Genomic DNA, 19,563 nt, shown 5'->3' on the forward strand with positions numbered 1-19,563 from the left:
CAGGGGCGGGGGCCCCGATCTGCACAGCTCCGGCCCCCTGGCGGCAGGAGCGTCCTTGCTGCCCTGTGTTCTCCCGGCACTGCCTGTCCCGGGGGGAGCGCTGGATCTTGGGCTGTGTCCCCTGCACCCTGGGCTCCGGGGCCTTCGCCGCTCGAATCGCGCTCCCGGGCGGTGCAGTGGCCGCCGCCTGAGCCGCCCCCGAGCTGCTCCCGGGGCCCCGCCGGCGCGTTAGGGAGCTCGGCCTGTGGTGTGTGGCGCACTGTCCCCCGGGGCGCACCTCCTCTGTTAGTGACCCCAGGAACCTGGGTCTCCACTGCCCCTCCTGGGATCCTGCCCGAGCTCCCTGCGAGCGCCTTTGCCTCCGGGAAGATCGGTGAAGCTGCCACTTCTCCGGGACGGGGCTCTCCTGTCCTGGGGGCGCTCGCCGCGGCCTTAGCCCGCTCCTCGCGGGGGCCTCTCCCCCTTGGATGCTTTTTTATTTCTTTATTTTTTCGGTCTTCCTACCTTGATAGAAGCGTGAACTCTTCCCACTGTAGCATTCCAGCTGTTCTCTCTTTAAATCTCAGGCGAAATTCGTATGTTTTCAGGATGATTTGAAAGTTATCTAGGTAATTTGGTGGGGACAGGTGACTTGGGGACCCTACTCTTCTGCCATCTTGCCCCACACCCCCCAACTCTGTTTTGAAGTAATCTTTCAAACCATGTTTTTTCTTTGGTTGTTTTTAAGACTTCAATACTTACATACCTTTTTATTTTTTTAAAATAAGTTCTCTTTAATTCTTTTAAAAATGTTTGGACAGGGGACGCCCGGGTGGCTCAGCAGTTTAGCGCCGCCTTCAGCCCAGGGTGTGATCCTGGAGACCGAGGATGGGGTCACATGTCGGGCTCCCCGCGTGGAGCCTGCTTCTCCTTCTGCCTGTGTCTCTGCCTCTCTCTCTCTTTCTGTGTCTCTCATGAATAAATAAATAAAATCTCTAAAAAAAAAATATTTGGCCAACATTGTTTACACCATAGGCTCATCTTAAATCTGGTTAACCTTATTTCCAACATCAGAAGTTGAAGTTTGATCCTTAAAGCAATCAATTCGAATGAGGAAAGGTTTGACTATATCACTGCAATATTCCACTAGCACAAGCCCTTTGAAATAGCCAGAATGGACTTTATTGGCCTTGCCAGTGTCCCACAAATGTTTCATTCTCATCTTTCATTTAAAAGATGAATTATTTTTCCTTTTTGATAATGTGTATATTTCATTGTGGAAAATCAGAGTCTTCAACTTGCTGCTGTTTTTTCTTCAAAATGTTCCCAAAATGAGGTATACGCTACAGGTTTGAATTGATCATGTTTTTATTTTTACAGTTCTCTTCCAGAGCAAATCAAACTCATTAAGTGTGTGGCTGACTGCGAGCTGTTCTGTGTGAACAGAAAGCAGTGTGTGAATTAACATTTGGATACAACTTATTTTTTGTTGTTTATTAGTACATGTTGCTTCATTCCTTAAATTGAATCAGGACACTTGTTCTTGTCCTTGTTACTGCTCATCAGGTACTTATGAATGAAGCAAAAAGTCTTCTTCATGTAATATGTGTTTTTCATTCTTAAACAGAAAAATCACTAAGTGGTGTTTCTCACAGTAGCTCTCACAGGTGGGTTTTCACTTCTGTTCTATTAGTAGTTTTTTTGTAAGGTAAATATATGCTAGCATATTACATGTTAGCAGTTACTTTTCTACATTGCATGCTCTTGATATTACAAAACGGCCAACAGTCATTTTTTTTTTGAGTTTTTCAAATGAATGGCTTTATTTATTACAGTAGGTAATAGCAGTAGACTTTCCTGCAGTACAGAGTCACCTTCAATAAATAGTGTTAATTGGAGACAGTGAAAAGTTTATAGACCAAAGAAGCAGGTGAATCAGACTAGACCAGATCTAGAGGGGGATACAGAAGCAAATTCTCTATTTGTTTTATTGTGGTCTGTTAGATTTTATATATCATCTTATTGTGATTATATCTTAGTCTTTACACAAATGCCATGTAAACAAGTTGCTGAATATGTTGTGTCTCATGGCATTGTACAGAATTTTGTGCAACAGTCATTTTATACAGGAATTCTGCCAATAGTTTTCTTTTTAAAAATAATTTTCATTCATTATGTAGTATTTGTTTTTCATTTTGAGACACATTTTATAATCTTACTGGTAATAGTGTGATTTCTATTTTAGCTGTAAGGAGTACAAGGTTTCATAATGTACATGTAGAAGACTTTCAGGTTATTCTTTAATGTAAGATACATATATAAAATTTGCCATTTTTACCATGTTAATGTACAATTTAGTGGCATTAGGTATATTCAGAATGTCGTGTAAACATCACTCTCTATTTCCAAAACCTTCTCACCACTCTACACAGAAACTCTGTGGCTGTTAAGTACTAACTTCACTTGTTGCCCACCCCCAGCTCCCAACAACCACCCTTCTACTCTTTGTCTCTAGATTTTAACTGTTTTACATAGTTCAAGTAAGTGGAACTATACAGTATTTCCCCTTTTGTAACTGTACCGTTTCATGTAATGCTTTCAAGTTCATCCATGTTGTAACATGTATCAGAATCTCATTCTTTTTCATGGTTGAATAATATTCTACTATGTGTATACCTCGTCTTCATACACCAGTTTCTTATGCCCTTCCGTATTTAAATATTGTCTGAATGGAAGCATTACTTTTGTGTTCTTATTAAGTAGATTAGTTATAATATGGTTCATTATTAGGGAACACTTTTGACATTACTATTTAAGACCTATCAGTCTGGGAGTTGAAAAAATTATTGCATTTGCAATAGGTTTCTTTTGTTGTTGTTTTGACAGCTTGAATGCTTTATGAGTCATGAGTTGATAATTAAAGGTGATCAAAACGCATAAAGAAGTCCCAGTAATTATAGGAAAAGAAAGTCCTCACTCTTGAGCAAAAGCAAAATGTAATGAGAGATGAATTTGCTCCCTATTATTTGTAATAAGGAAGAATAGTGTGAGTCTGAAATATTATGCCCTAACCATTTCCCAATTGTTTTTGCAAGTGCCTTTTAGACAATAAAATGGAAAAATACAGACAATAAAATGTAAAAATACAGACAATAAAATGGCTTACAAGGTGCTGTATGATCTAACTCCTGCCTACATTTCCTTTCAAATTTTATCACAATTTCTCTGTGGCTCATTATGTTCCAGCCACACTGTCCTTTCAGTACCCTGGGCTCTTCCTGAGAACCTCAGCTCATGATGGACCTTCTGCTAGAATGCACTCCTCTCTCACTTGATTGTCCCATCCGTACCCCTTTAATTCAGGTCTGTTTAATTTCACCTTCTTAGAGTAACTTCCCTCTGTTAAAAAAAAAAAAACAATATTCAGGTAAATTTGAGGATCTAATTGGCTTGATTAAATGATTCGAGTATTGGGCAGTATCCCTCCTAGCAAGAAGAGGGGAGCTCTGAGTTCTACAAAATGGGAGTTTTTTTTTGTTTTGTTTTGTTTTTGTTTTTTTTTAAGTGGGGCAAGAAAGTTATCAGCAAAGGAAAAGAGTGGTTCTAGGCAAGACAGTTTTCCCTTAGGGGGAGGGATAGGGGCTCTTACCATGCAGATAACCTCATCTCCGTTTGTGGGATGGAGAGGGCCTGTGTGGCAGCCTCATTGGCCTGATTGGAGAAACATTTTTTTTTTTTTAGAGATTTTGTTTATTTGAGGTGGGGTACAGGGGAGAAGCAAAGGGAGGGGAACTGGAGTCCCCACATTGGGCTCCCTGGATGAGGCCTGCTTCTCCCTCTCCCTGTGTCTCTGTCTCTGTCTCTCTCTGTGTCTCTCATGAATAAATAAAATCTTAAAAAAAAAAACCCAAAAAACAATTGTGACCACATTTGAAATGTAATTAAGAACATTGTAGGTTACAGTTTTAACTGCTAATTCTTAGCATGGATGTAATGCATCCTGCTGAATTTTTCCTTGTTGGCAACATTTTATAATAGCCCTTGAGTTTTCCAGTTAAAAGGGCATTTTAACAAAAATATTTGAAGTCTTTAGTTTCTCCAGGAGTATTTGGCCTTTGTTCATTTTTAAAGTTCAGTGTTCAGATGTTCCCTTTTGAAGTGAAAAATATTGTCAGGTATATTACATTTTTCTCAGTTGTTGACTAGCAGACCTCTTTCAGAGACTTGTTTATGATCAGCATCATTTTATCAGTACTTTTGTCAGCCCTGTGAAGTCCTGTAGTTTTGCAGTCATGTTTATGGCATCCAAGATAAAAACCAATGACCTAGTGTAGAGAGCATGTGTTAGATGGGAAGGAATGTTTAAATGAGGGCTTGTTGGTGAATATCATAATGTCTATATTCCTGTAATCTTGGATTGTTTGGGAATTAGATCCTAAATATTCACAAGATTGGAACCTCTATGTATTAGTATTTTTTTTTTCTCCAACATTTGTTTTAGAGAGAGGGAGGGAGGGAGGGAGCAAGTGGGGGGGCAGAAGAAGGAGAATCTCAAGCAGACTCCACACTGAGCACAGAGCCCAATGTGGGGCTCAATCTCATGACCCAGAGACCATGACCTGAGCCAAGATCAAGAGTCAGATGCTTAATCGACTCAGCCACCCAGGTACCTCTGTATTACTATATTCAATGACTGGGCTTCTATAAACTAATTTTAAGTCTTTCATCTATCTTAGTTAATTGAGTATATGACTTGATATAGTTGTGTAGTATACAATTTCCAAACATGATGGTGATAAGTGAATGCTGTGAAGGTTAATAGAAAAGCTCTGACAAGCTTAGCTTCTGCAGCACTGGCACAGCCTTCTGAAAACAGGCAAAAATCGTAATCCTGTTGCAAATTTAAACCCAGGTGAATAAAATCTTAATTGATTTTTTTTTTTTCCTTCAGTAGTGCTAAGTTGCCAGTGGAAACTGCCCGTGGGCCACATGAGAACCACTGGACTCTCTGCTCAGCAGTCTGTACCTTAAGAAACAAGAATCTGTTCTCAAATAAATAAATAAAAATAAAATAAGAATTAATCTGTTCTCTTGCACTGTTTCCTGTGAGGCTTGGAGCCCAGTTAGCAATTTGGAAAATGTCCCTCCTTGCTCTCCCAGCAATTTCTTGGTCAGGAGAACATGCTACATTAAATGGCATTTAAATTAAAGGGAATATTTCTTGGTGGTCTTCTTATGAAATAAGAGTAGTTACATCGAAAGGCTATTTTTATAGCCCAGTTTTCTGTATATGCTTGTGTGTATATATATAGGCTGTCTTTTTAAAACTTTTGGATGCAAACTATGTTTTGAAAGAAAATAGGCCTTTTTATAAAAGCGCTAAAAATGCCAATTCTCTCAAAACATGTAAACAGGTAGAAGCATGCACTTTAAATTAAAATGTATAACAATGCATTTTAGAATCAGTGAAATTTTTGGAGACTATAGGTGTCTTAGGAGCAAGGCTGACTGCACTCAGTATCCTAGGAGAGGTGAGATGGATGAAGTGAGATGAAGTTCCGTGTCGGAAGAGATCAGTGCCAGCTTTTGGGGTAGGTGAAACAAGGGGCACTTGATCTGGAATTTAGGGATGAATAGGATTTGGACATAACATTATTTTACATGGCAGAAACTTGGAAATTTCTTCTAAAGGAATAATTTTCCTTAGGAACGTGAATTACAGTTAGCTAATGAGTTCCATGGAAATGAACTTTCCCCCATCCTGGTCTCTTTTGAAACTCTACTGAACACTTCATCATGTGACCTCCCTTCAGTTTTTGATAGAAGTACATTCCTAACTTACCTGAAAAAACTTTTTTCTCTTTGGTAATATAAATTGTATTTAATGTGTTTATATTTGCTTTCAGAATCTGTCATTCAGAAGACATAACTTTTTTTCATTTAGAAGTTGAGGGATACATGGTAAGTGGTTACAGTAAAGATGGAGATCAAATTGAGATGGTTTTCTGCCATTAAGATGTAATTAAATAGCTCTTGTATAGGGCCAATGAAATTGATAAAATTTAAAAATATGTTTTATTTGCCAGAACTCACATTAAATATTAAACTTCTCTTTCCGCTGTAGTGCACTTGAACCTGCTACGTTTTTAAGTACTGTTTAGGAAGCTCAAGTAGACATGTGTTGATAAGATATGGCACAGAGTACCTAAGGCCTCTATATTTTGCTTTGCTGCTGCTTGTCAAGTGAGGATTGTGGAAAAATCACCCCTGTAGATATTGTGCAAGAATTTTTGTAATTGAATTTTAATAATGCAATTTGCGTGTAAAGAGATGATTAGCAATTGGCTTCGTTATGTAGGGATCCTAATTGGTTTGATTTCATTTTTTCCTGAATGGCAATGTAAGGATTCAACACTTTTGGTAGAAAAATTTCTCACTGCTCGAATGATTTGCATTGGTACCTTTATCTTCTACTCAATTCTTTATGTGTACTAGATCTCTTTCCAGATATTCTGTTTCAGCAGACCTAGCTGGGCCAGTCTTTTGAGGGGTTTTACTTCCTGATGGTTATGATTTCTGTTAGAAACAAAATTTCAAGCTGTTTACAGAAGACTCATGTGGTTTTAAAGGTGAGGCATTTAGGTTCATGGTCAACAGTTGCAAACCACCAATTTACTACTTTTTGCTTAAAAATAAAATATAGTTACAACTTAGGCTATTCCACTTATTAAAATCCATGTATGGATGTACCATAGTTATTAATCGGGAACTCTCGAACCTACCACGTCTTTTCCCCACTAGTGAAGGTTTTTTTACACAATTTGGTAATGTGAAGTTTCTTAGGAGCACAGCTATTGTATTTTTCTGTAACAGATTGTTCTTGGGGAATATCATGAGGGCCATTTCAGGAGAATATCTGAAAAGAAAGCCATTATAAATAATTCTGGACGCTTCTAGGAGCTTTTCCTTCCCTTGATTGCTTACTGATTCAACTAATGAGCCTCTGGGAGGAAGTGATAAAGATAATGGCAGCCATTCCGTAACAGCTAGGGTCCTCCATGGGCGAGGCACTTTTTATGCGTTCATCTCCTAACAAAACACAGAGGCACTGGTTAGGTGTTAAGAACTCATGCTTTATCTCTGTGGACTCTTATCATCCTAAGAGAAATGCCCATTTCCCTTTCTCCAGTGCCAGTTGTACAACCGGGAGGCTCCCTTGTTTTTACTTGGTGTCTCTTGCAATTTTCTTCCTGATTAAGGTTAGCACCTGTCAGTCTGTCCATTACATACCGTTAATACACTGAATATAGGAGGATGAGAGGTAAGATTTAGGTTGCTGTTCTGCAGGGAAAGCTAAAGTCCAGATAAACTCTATTTGGCTTGACCTCACTACAAGGTAGGTTCAATTTTAACTGTATTATGATTACTGAAATAAATGAAAATAAATCCTACCATGCAATTAACTACTATAAAACAAATACAGTACTTTACCGTCCATAGCCAAGTGTTTCAGGCTAGGAGGCCTGGTAACTGGTTACATGTAGCGTATGTGTAATTCATTTTTCCAAAAGACAGTTATAGGCCCTAATTCATAAGCATTTCGAAGTAATTTTCATTTTGCTGTGGCTTTATCTTGTGAATGAGTACTTTTAAGAGTCAAAGTACAGTTGACCCTTGAACACTGTGGAGGTCAGGGCATCAGCCTCTCTCCAACTCCCTTCCCTGACATAGTTCAAAATATATGTGTAATTTTGGACTCTCTAGAAACTTTACTAATAGCCTGCTGTTGACCAGAAGCCTTACCGATAACATAAACAGGTTGATGAATGTGTTTTCTATGTTGTATGTGTTCTATACTATATTCTTAGAATAGAGTGGGCTAGGGAAAAGAAAATATTATTGAGAAAACCATAAGAGAAAATATATTTACAGTAGCATGCTGTAAAAAAAAAAATCATGAATAAATGGGCCTGTGTAGTTCAAACCATATTTCGTGGTCATCTGTACTGTGCTGCTCCCTTGGTTAGCGGAGGCTGCCCTATGTGGACCACAGACTGCCAACACAGAGCTAATTACCAATGAAATCTGTTTAAAGCTTAGAGGTGGCTTTTAGAAATGGGACTTAAGTACAGGTGTGCACACACACCCTCTGTTACCTTCCCTTGATATTATAGGCTTTAGGAGGTCATTGTGTAAAATGTAATTAACAGACTGCAATATTAAAATTATTTAAATTGTTTTGCATATATGCAGCAGAGCTTGCCAAATGCTTTAATAAGCTATTTGTGATTGGTGGAGAATATAAGAAAGAATGCTTCTGTTGGGGTTATATTAAAGTATTTTAGTATAGGTCCTCTTGGAAATAAAACATACTTAAAATGAGAAAAATTGAAGCCTGTTATGAATGGCACTGAATAGTGCTGATTACTTTACCTTTGACAAAGTGGAAAATTTAAAGCTGGGTGTATCCCATTTTATTAATATAATAAAATTTTATAGTGTTGCTCTGGGCGTCGATATATGTCCTTTAGTGTTTATTAGCCCTTGGTTATAGTTAAATGTTTTCGTCCTGTGCCTGGCTATCCTGTACAGAACGCAAATATCAAAACCAAGAAAAATACCAAATAAATATGTTTTTATTTTCCTCAAGTCTTTTTCTATAGGATTTCTAAGTATTTCAGTTACTTATTCGATTGAGTATGATTGAACACAGAGAACATCTTTTTTATCATTTAACATAGGTTTATAGCTTCCCCAGACTTGTTCTAATAATGAAGCTATGAGGGATATGACAAGAATGGTGATATTAAATTTCTCTAGACTAACAGTAAATTTTTCCATTCTGATGTCAGGAATGCTGAGCATCTGGAATCTGCAAGAAGAGTGAATTGTTCACTGCGGGAACACTTTCATCAAATTCTGAGCTACTTATTCTCTTAGGAACTCCTACTGTCTTGTACAGAATATTCTATTTTTACAGAAGCCGTTTTCTGGAACTGGAAAAATTTCTTCAGTTCACACTTCTGAATTTTTGTATGATTGTACATTTAGAGATGTTCCTGTTGTGAGAGTTAATGTCACGTTTCAGTATTAAAGTCATTTTCTTTGGTTTAATAGTAGTAGTTTATATTTGCTCAAATACAATGAAAAAGCAATAGAAAATAAATTGCCCTCAACAAAGATTTCTTTATATAGATGGATCTATGATCCATACTTTATCATCTTTTTCTTTGAATTTTCAGAATAGCTACAATGTATCTTGATATCTCTTATTTTGATTGTGGCATAACTATTTCTATAAACGTGCTATGGAGGTAGAGGGAGGGAATGTGTGAAATTCTCTGTTAGTTTTGGTTAAAACATTTTTTGGGTCAGGAGTCACGGATCATGCTGGGTATTTAAAACAATACCTTGGTAAAAGTTTTCTTTTTTTTTTTTAATTATAGCCTTTTAATTTTCCTTAGTGAAAATTTACCTCTGCTTAGCAAATTTTTACTCTGAATTAGAATCTCTTGCATCCTGCACACACACACACATCTATACTTTGTTCCTTGTGTTTGGATATAGTATTGCTGATGCTGGTGCTGGGTTTGGTTGGGAGTATCACTGCCTAAAATATGGGCCAGATTCTTTGCTTGGAATACTTCATATTAGTTCTTACTAGTTAATGTCTTCATGTTTGGTGGATACCTAATATATGTTTATAATTCAGTAGTTTGCTTAAAATGAGATATTCTTCTCTCCCTCAGTGGAGTAGTAATTAGTGAGTCATGTATATATCTGCCTCATCTAATGTTCTGTCATCAGCTCAACCTAAACATGGAACCATGAAGTTGCCTATCTTCCTTCCACACATGGTTTTGTTATTCAGGTGCATGGGGATGTGGTTTTCCAAATATGTGAACAGTCGTAGTGTCCTATGGATCCTTTATTTTGCAGATTCATTCCTCTTCTGCTACATATTCTTCCTCCCGCCCCCCACCGCCACACCCCTCATTCCCATCTTCTCTTCCTTGGGATCCTATTGTCTCAAGTGAACCGCAGCCATGTCTCTAGGCAGACTATGGTCCTTGCTAACTTGAAGTGAATGGTCCAGAGTAGCAGTGACTGCTTATCTACTCATTACATGGATAAGGCCCTCCAGTAACTCTAAGCTGTGTTAAGCATTATTATTTTCATTTAGCTTCAGGTCTATGTAAGCAGATACGAATCCCCTTCAATCCAGTACAAGTGAGCAGAATCATAGTTCATATCCTTTGTCTGCCTCGTTCTCTTCAGGTTTCCTGAACCACAAGCACTTGGGTATGTTGGAGGCTTTTATTTTTTGCTTGGCCCTTGGATTGGTTTTGATGTAGTCCAGATGGTGTGTCTGTACTTGATGGTTTTCTTGATGAAAAGATAGTTCTCTATTGTTTGACAAATGTGACAAGTCTGCTAATTTTCTTCTTTGCCAAAGCATTATGTCCTTATTCTCATCTGTGTGGGAAATAAAGATGTTTCCTGGCTTCTTTTTCACCTAGTACTTCCTAGTCCCCTCTTCTATCCATCTTAAAGATTCAGAAAATAATTTTTATACTTAAGATGAATCTTGTGAGGTGGGTGGGTCCATACCAGATGGTGAGCCTTTTTGGGACTTTCTGGTGTGAGTTTCTGACTCCTGCAGTTTGCTTTCTGAGAATTTTGTTATTTTTGTGTGAAGAAGCTCCTTGGTAAATTTCACATCCCAGAATCTTTTGTTTTCCTATATAACTGTGTAACTTTGAAATGGAAAATAAAATTCTGTCAATTTTTGATCACTTAAACTGCAAATAGGAATGAAGCAAGAGTTCTTGACATTTTTCTTATGAATCTGTTAATTATATCAACAACCCTTTAAAATTTGCTGGGAGACCTGATGTGAAAAGGTTTAAAAACCCAACCACAAGGTGGCTGGGTGGCTCAGTTAAGCATCTGGCTCTTGATTTCAGCTCAGGTCATGATCTCAGGGTCATGAGATTGGGCTCTGCACCCAATGGGGGGTCTGCCTGAGATTCTCTCTCTCTTCCTCTCCCTCCCTCTAAAAATAAATAAGTAAATCTTAAAAAAAGAAGAGAACAACCAACCAAACTCTTGAGATGAATTAGACTGCTGGCTGGTTTGCCATGATCTCTGGATGTAGCCAGGGTTCCCCAAGGTTTAGTTCTGCCAGAAGAATGAAGGTAACAGTATTTATGATGACAAAATGGATCCTGTACCTAGTGAAGCATTTTTAAATGTCACTTCCAGAGTTAAGGGGCCAGAGATCCAGAATGATTGAACAATTCGAGTAGGTGTTTATTGTCAGATCTGTCTTGAGTAATTCTGTTTTCTTTTTCTTTTTTTTTTTTTTTTAATTCTGTTTTCATAAGGCAATGGCCAGTTAGGTATAGTTGATCATCATCCACTGTGTTTCTTTACTATGTCTAATGCTGGTAGTCTGGAGGGAAGTGAGAAGCACCTGTTGTCATCTCAGGATAGGGACTAATATTATTTTTCTGTTACTACTTGTAGCGTTTGGCAAGGTCAGTGTGCAACTATCTCAACATGTTTGGTGTTAATGACGAATGATTGGTTTCCTGGACCTTCAGTCTGGATTTGGAAATAGTACCATGCGCTGGCACACAGTTTACATAAGCCACTATTGTCACAAGTTTGTCAATTAATATGTGATAATGGTATCCTCATAATTGTAGCAATCGATGTTTCTTACAAGTGTTTGTCAGGTATGTCTATTTTGAACATGAGATGATGCCTTGAACTTCAGCTGTCTGAGAACAGAGAGCATTTTGTCCTGTTTCTTTTCTACCCCACTACGCTTTACTCTGGAGACGTCTAGACCGACTCGGGTCAAGGGCACGTGATCACTTATTTTCATTTCTGTCTAATTTGCTCTTTACCCCCAAAACTTGGGATCCTTCACTGTGCATGTATTTACCTATTGTGGAAAGACTTTCTCCCCTTTAATGTAGTTCAGCATGAGAAACTTAAATTTTTTTATCTGTCTCCTTGATGGTTGGGCGTTCTCATGTATTTTGGCATTCAATCTGGAATTTGTTTTTAATTAATAATTTACATATTAGAGACTGAGTGCAGGAGCGCGAGCAGGGGGGAGGGGCAGTGGGAGAGATCCTCAAGCAGACTCCCCGCAGTGCAGAGCCTGACTCTGGGCTGGATCCCAGGACCCTTTACCCTGGGATCATGACCTGGGCCCAGATCAAGAGTTGCACGCTTAACTGACTGAGCCACACAGGTGCCCCAGGAACTCATTTTTATTTTAAAAATGCGTACATAGGTGGTATTGCCACATGGGGGGCATTCTAAGCTTTTCTGAGAGTTCATTTAAATCCTCATGACAGTCCTTGAGGTCAGTCCTGCTGTGTCAACTTTACAGATTAAAGATAGCAGCACAGAGATGTTAATTCCCAGTGGTAGAATCGGGATTTGTAGTTCTGTCTTTTGGTGTCCTACCCCAGGGCCTTTGTAAGTGCGGTTCTTTTCCTGTTCCTCCAGTTAAGGTCTGTGCTTCCCTGAAGTCAGCACTGTGGTCCCTCCACTGGGGAAGAAGCTTCCCCTGATGTTCGCATTGGCCATGCGCTCCCTTACTAATGCGCCTTTCACAGTTACAACTCTGGTTTTGCTTTCCCTACAGCTTCCTGCACTACACCCGGGGGATGAATCTGTTTGCCTTTCCCCTTGCCCGCAACTTTGCAGCCCCAGTCCTGAACAGTGCCTGGCACACGGCCAGCACCCCATCTTTGCAGAGTGAGGTGGGAAAGGGAGCAGGTGGCATTTTGAAATGCACAGGGTCTCAGACTTTGCCTCCTTCCACACTCCTTGAAATATTGTCAAGTGTGTTATGTTAAACCTGCTCGTGAAACTTGAAGGAAGTATGTTAGCATGATTGTTTTGTCTTTCAGATATTCTCCAGGGTCCTGAAGGAGGGGAAGAAGACAGCAGTAGCTGTCACCAGAAAGTTAACTATTTAGTGCATTGGGATAAGATTGCATGGCTAGAGTTATGCTTTCAGGGAATAGCAAGAAGCCAACATCTGTGGCTGGAATGGAATTTTGGGGGAAGTTGTGAGCGATAGGGCTGCAGAAAGGTTTATGTCAGATTATTACCCAGCAGCAAAATTATTAAAATTATAAAAGTAATATCAATTTTGTAAAATCTCAAGCAGTGCAGAAATGTATATGGCAAAAAAGGAAAGTAATTGTTTCCTGTTCTGGTTTCTCTTCCTAAATGGCACACTGATAGCAGTGGTGGATTGGTGGTGTAGGTGGCCCTCTGGGCTTTCTGGAAATGTAATGAATGAGTGCCTAAATGAGGAAATCACTGGATCAAAGGGAATGCCAGCTTTCAATTGTCGTATTGTCAGTAATGTACCCCAATTTATGACTTCCCTGCTTTTATTCATTTTTCCATTCTCCCAGATGCCTCTTTCAGTCTTTTCTTTCAGATGCAAACACTTCTTCCCTCCCCTCACCCTCAGCAGGTGACCGAAAATACTGTGGGCTGCCTCCATCCTAAAGGAGCGGCCACATGTTCCCTGTACCAGATGTCCCCCATATTCAGCCTTCCTCTTTAGGGCTGTCGGTGAACCAGCCACACTTGCGTCTAATGCCATCCCTCCACTTGTGCACCAGACCCTGTTCCTCCCCATCTGCTGCAGGACAGAAGAGCAGATCCCCCCTCCCTTTCAGTGTCAAAATTTTTTTGTAGGGATCAGTGCCATAACCACACAAATATGCTGGCCTGTTTTTTTTTTTTTTTCCCTCTTTCCTCATCTTACAAATATCTTCACTCCCCATTCCCTTACAAACATCGGTTCTCTTGGGTGAGATCGTGAGGGGTGTCTGTATTTGTAGGAGTTGTCTGTGTTTTCTATTTCCAACATGTTTCTATTTTCAGTGCTCTTCATCTCAGCTCTTCACTTACCATGATGCCAGAATTCATAAGCTCATGTCGCTGAATCCAATGGGTGACCTCGGTCCTTCTTCCACCTGGCCTGTCGATGGCATTTGAAGTAGTGGATTATTTGTTCTTCTTTGGCACACTTGGTTTCCTGGATATCACCTTGCTGATGGTCAGTTGCTCTTCTCCTTCACCTGCCAGGCCTCAGTCCTTGGCTCCTCTTTTATTTCTACACTCATGACCTTGAGGATCTCTTCCAGGCTCAGAGCTTTAGATACAATCCATATGCCAATGGCTTGTAAATATAGACCTCTGGCGCAGACTGCTCTGCTGAGCTCCCGACTCCTGTATCCAGCTGCCTACTGCATCTCCGCTCAGATACCCAATAGATATCTGGAACTTAACATATTGAACACTGACCTTCCCTGTCATGCTGATGGCAACTTCAGTTAGTCTTAGGGGAGTCTTTGATTCTTTTTTTTATCCCATAACCCTCATTCAGACAGAAATCCATAACTAGCTCTGGCCTCAGAACATCTCCAGAATTGGAATACTTCTATAACTTGCACTGGCTGCCAGCTGGATGCAGGCCATCATCATCGTGTGCCTGGATCAGTGCGTTGATGCTCTGACATGCTTCTCTGCCTCTGTCCTTGCTCCCTTGCTGTCTCTTCTCAGTTTAGCAGCTGGAATGATGCTTTTTAAAATATAATATCATGTTACTCCTTCATGCAGAACCCTGCAGTTGCTCTTTGCCTCTAAAGGAGAAATTAAATTCTTTGTAATATTTGTACTACAAGACCCTACATAATCTGGCCCCTGATTTCCTCTGTTATATCATTTCTTACATGTGTCCCTCTTCCTCCCTCTGCTTGAGTCACCCTGGACTCCTTGCCCTTCCTCAGATACTCCAGGCATGCTCTGTCTCTTAGAGGTTTGGGTTTTTGTATTGTCTGATCTGTCTGCCTGCAATGCTTGTCTCTCAGTTACTCACATGGCTAACTCCTTCACCTTCGAATCTTTGCTCATTTGTCACTTTCTCATTGTGGTGCACCCAGACTCTTTAATTTGTCATTGCCACAGGCCAGTGGCCCAGAGATGGATCTATCTTACACTGCTCTACTTGTTCTTTTTTGAAAGATTTTATTTATTTAGAGAGCATGGGGTCAGGGGCAGAGGGAGTCGAGGGAGAGAATCTCAAGGAGACTCTGCACTGGGCACAGAGCCCGACATGGGGCTCAATCTTAGGACCCTGAGATTGTGTTCTGAGCCAAAATCAAGAGTCAGAAGAAGTTCAACTGACTGAGCCTCCCACGTGCCCCTACTTTGTCTTTTTCTGTCAGTACTTGTCACCTTCCAACACATTGTGTGGTTTACTTGTAATACTTACCATTGGTCTTCCTCCTACAGTTCCATGAAGGGAGGGATCTTTGTCTTTGTGGTTTACTGATATATCCCAAACCCCTTGACCAGCATCTGGCACATAGAACTTAAGGTGTTCAATAAATGCTGGTTGAATGAATGAATGTTTATCCCAACAGATGACTGCTGGGCTTGTCTTCCCACACCTTTGCCAAGACTGGGCATTTATTTTTTTTTAATTTTTAAATTTTAATTTAAGTTTTAAAAATTTTAAAAAGATTTTATTATTTATTTATTTATTTATTTATTTATTTATTTATTTATTTATTTATGAGAGACACACACACACACACATTGAGAGAGAGAGAGAGAGGCAGAGACACAGGCAGAGGGAGAAGCAGGCTCCATGCAGGGAGCCTGATGTGGAACTTGATCCCGGGTCTCCAAGATCAGGCCCTGTGGCTGAAGGTGGTGCTAAACTGCTGAGCCACCCAGGCTGCCCAAGACTGGGCATTTAAAAATTTATTTCTTTTTTAAAAATTATCTACTTATTTAAGTAATCTCTACACCCAATGTGGGGCTTGAAGTCATTTCCCTGAGATCAAGGGTCACATGTTCTCTGGACTGTGCCAGCAGGTGCCCCTGGGTGTTTGCAAATTTGTTTCCTAAATTAATAAGAGGAAGTGATATGCTTTGCTTGTCTTTTCAAAATTATTTAAAATTATGTGCCAGATTGAACACTGGGGGCCATCTCATCTGCCACATCTGCCTGCTAACATGCCATTCCCCATGTTTCTGTCCTTTTATTCATCTCTTGTACTTAATATCAATGACTTGCTTGGTGCAAATAATTTTTAGCAGTTTCTCTGCAAACTTCTTTGGGTTTTTCTTTCTTTTTGATGTGTGAAAATTTTATTATAAAGTCTATCAGCTTCTTTCTTTCTTTCTTTCTTTCTTTCTTTCTTTCTTTCTTTCTTCTTTCTTCTTTCTCTCTCTCATCTCTATCTATCTATCTATCTATCTATCTATCTATCTATCTATCATCTATCTTTGTTAAGAAAAGCATTTAACTTCAATGTGACAAAACTATTCTATGAAATCTTGCACTATTTTATATTTGATATATTTGATCCATCTCTAATTTGGGTATTAGGGTAGGGCTTCAACTCTTTTCTTTAAGGTAAGATTTTTGAGTAGGAGATTTAAATGGTGGGATTATTACAGAGGCATGGGCAGAAATGAAGTTACATCCTAGGTATGCCACTTGCAGGGCTAAATGTATTTCCTACTGTAAAAGGAAGGTAGTAATGGAACCTGCTTATGAAGAGCAGTAGGTGAGGTATCCTTGCAAAGCACTTACCTTAGCTTGGTAAGTATTAGGTGGGATTATTATTACTAGGACTTGCACCTGGTAATAATTATTACTATTATTTTAGGAAGCTTTTTAGTTGGTGATAGGAAGGAAAGATTGAGGAGGGGAGAGAAAAGGGAAGAAATAGACATAATTTTTAATAATGAGTTTTTTTAGGCAAGGTGCAAACTGTAGAGAGTTTGACTATGACTAAAGGACTATGGGGACCTTTCTTTACCTACAGTTAAAATTACTATCCTTACCTGGTGGCTATTTTTTTAAATTACCTGGGTGGCTCAGTTGGTTAAGCGGTGAACTGTTGATTTTGGCTCAAGTCATGATCTCAGGGTGGTGAGACTGAGCCCTGTGTTGGGCTCTGGGCTCATCAGGGAGTCTACTTGAGATTCTCTTCCTCTGCCCCTCTCCATGCTTGTATATTCTCTCTCTCTCTCTCTCTAAGCTAAATAAAGAAATCTTTTTAAAAAAAGTGAACATCCTAGGTCCAGTGACTTGAGTAATCTTATTGAGTAATGAAATCTCAATCCCAGATGATAATAACTCATGATAATCTTCTGATTAATACGTTATATCTTTGAGTGAATTGTTTATTCAATGTGGTTACATTCCCTTGTGGATTAGGTCAATGTTGTCTACCTCCACTGAACCTTGATCAAATCACTGGCCTGTTATAGAACGTGTATTTTATATTAAGATAATAGGATTAGTATAGAACTGTGACTTTAGTTTTACAAAATTACTCTTCAAAGAAAAAGTCGCAGGACAACCTGAAGTTGCTAAGGCATAGAAGTAAATCAATCTGTGTGTAGAATCCTACCACAGACCCTCTATCACTTCTGTTGCCTGGGGCTCAAAAAGCCTCAAGAACATACTCGTAACCATAAGTTGTTGGAAGTGGGGAGTAAGTATTTAGGTTTTTATCTTTGAGGAAAATGATAGGTGTTTATCTTTCAGTGTAGTGAGGCTACAGAGAAGCCAGCTGTGGTACATTTTAACTTCAGATGAATCAGTGAAGTTAAATTAAGATTGTGGTCTATATATGCAATGGCTTAATGGATTGGCTTGCAGAATGAGCAATTAAGTCTGTATTCAGGTATTCTCATTAGTATATTTTTGAAAATGATTTCAGACAGCCAGCATTTGCCATCTAACATCCCTTGGGAAGGGCAGAGTAGAGTACAATATTTACTTCCTAAAGAGCAGGCATCAGTGACCTGTTTAAATATCTTAAAACACCTGTGCGTCTCTCTGCAGTTAGCTTCTCGGCTATAAACACCTCCCTTAGCTCTGAAAGTTTTGCTCTTTGTACTTTGTATTTTCCCAGTTTTAGGTTTTTTGTTTTTGTTTTTGTGTTTGTTTTGTTTTAAACAGCACTCTATTTCTACCATCTTTTATAGACACTAGGCATTTTTGTGGAGGTTGAAGTTGAGAGAGCTCTCTTTGGCTAGACATGAGTGTCCTTCGTTTGTCGCCTTTGAACTGAGAACTGTCACTTAGTTAACATCCTCTAACTGAGCTGTTGGGTCCAGGCTTCGCATACTGTCAACATAGGCACACATTGTAAATGCAAGCCTTTGATGTAATACTTTTCTCTTTCAAAATCCATATTAGTAAAATCTTTACCTTCATGAAGTACTGATTAAATGTTTTTCATTGTGTTCCCACTGCTAAGCAACAGATAGCTGCTCCAGAATAAAAGCAGAAAGACCACGTCCCTCCTCCCTGACAGAGGAGAATGTCGTTGCCCTGCACACACGCATATCCGCCCACACTGAAATCTATGTGTAGAAGATTGGGCCGGGTATCATTTTATTGCCTCTCTACTCCACATCCATATTTTCCTGCCTGCCCTGTGAAAGTTCAGCAGGGCCCTTCAAGTATTCTGTGCAGCTGGCATGATGCTGAGCGTCGTCAGGGGAGGTCACCACTGGCACACTACAGGAGGAAGAGGTTCCTTGTTTTGGTGTGTGTCACTTCTTTCTGTTCCTCCCATTGGATCGGCAGCAGCACATGTGGGAAGCATCGCATGGTACCTACCCCCTTTGAGTTCTGGTGACACCCAGGTGGACAGCTTCCTCTTGAGTTTCAGCTACCCCTCTAAAGGAAAGTTCTTGGTGGATCTCTCAGGTACCCCGGAAGTCACCTTCCCAGTCTTGCATAGCCAACACCCCAAGGAGGGGTGTTCTGTTTGTCAGTCCCTTTCACACTTTTCTGCCCACCTTCGGGGATTATTTTGGCTTTCCTGTCCTGGCTGTGGTTTCCAGCCACCCAGGCTCTACCCACTTCTAACCTTGCAAAGCATTTCCAGCTTGACAGTTCCAGCCATGGTTCTCTGCCCACCTGTACCCTGGAGGGGTGTTTCCTGCTGGCCTGGTGACAGTGGGCAAGCTGTGGCCGAGGGAAACCCATCCTTCTGCTGGGTTGTAATTGCACCACCTCTAAGGAGCTAAGAGTCCTAGTCCTGGGGAGGGAGCTCCTCTTCCACAATTTTTCCCTTTAGGGTCATCTCCTTCAGCCACAGGTATCCTAGGTAAAGATTATGGCTTTACCACTTCATAGATAATCCTCCGTTATATATTTATATTAAACTTTCCTGCTTCAAATTATGGCACAGCTCTTTTTTCTGGATTGGACCATGACTGAGGCAAACATACAAAGCCGAAACTGGGGTTTGAGTACTTCCCAGTGTTTTCTTCAGCTTTACAGAATTTTAGTGTCTTTCAAAAATCTATACATTTACATGATTATTGCTGACTTTCCTTCTTGGGTGTCCTTCATGCTGCTATGCACCCTTCCAGGCCCTATGTTCCTTCCTTCCAACCCCAACTCACATCCCGCCAGCACTAGCATAACCTTCCTTGACCTTTACTGATGGCTCCCTCCTTGAAATTGCTATAATTATTGTACATGCTAATCCACTG

The 19,563-nt window shown here is 39.9% G+C and overlaps 1 protein-coding gene across 8 annotated transcripts in view; it reads left to right on the top strand.

Moving 5' to 3' along the window:
- Positions 1–19,563, top strand: part of LOC144313745 (MAGUK p55 subfamily member 7) — a 301,577-nt gene that overhangs the window by 98,969 nt on the left and 183,045 nt on the right. The window contains exon 2 of one of the 8 annotated variants that reach the window (XM_077896978.1): positions 1,607–1,646. The exons of the other annotated variants lie outside the window; for them this stretch is intronic. The gene's annotated coding sequence lies outside the window, so the exon portion shown is untranslated. The remainder of the gene's footprint in view (positions 1–1,606; positions 1,647–19,563) is intronic. 8 annotated transcript variants of the gene reach the window in all.

This window comes from Canis aureus, chromosome 5 (genome assembly GCF_053574225.1).
Source record: "Canis aureus isolate CA01 chromosome 5, VMU_Caureus_v.1.0, whole genome shotgun sequence".
Classification (NCBI taxonomy): domain Eukaryota; kingdom Metazoa; phylum Chordata; class Mammalia; order Carnivora; family Canidae; genus Canis; species Canis aureus.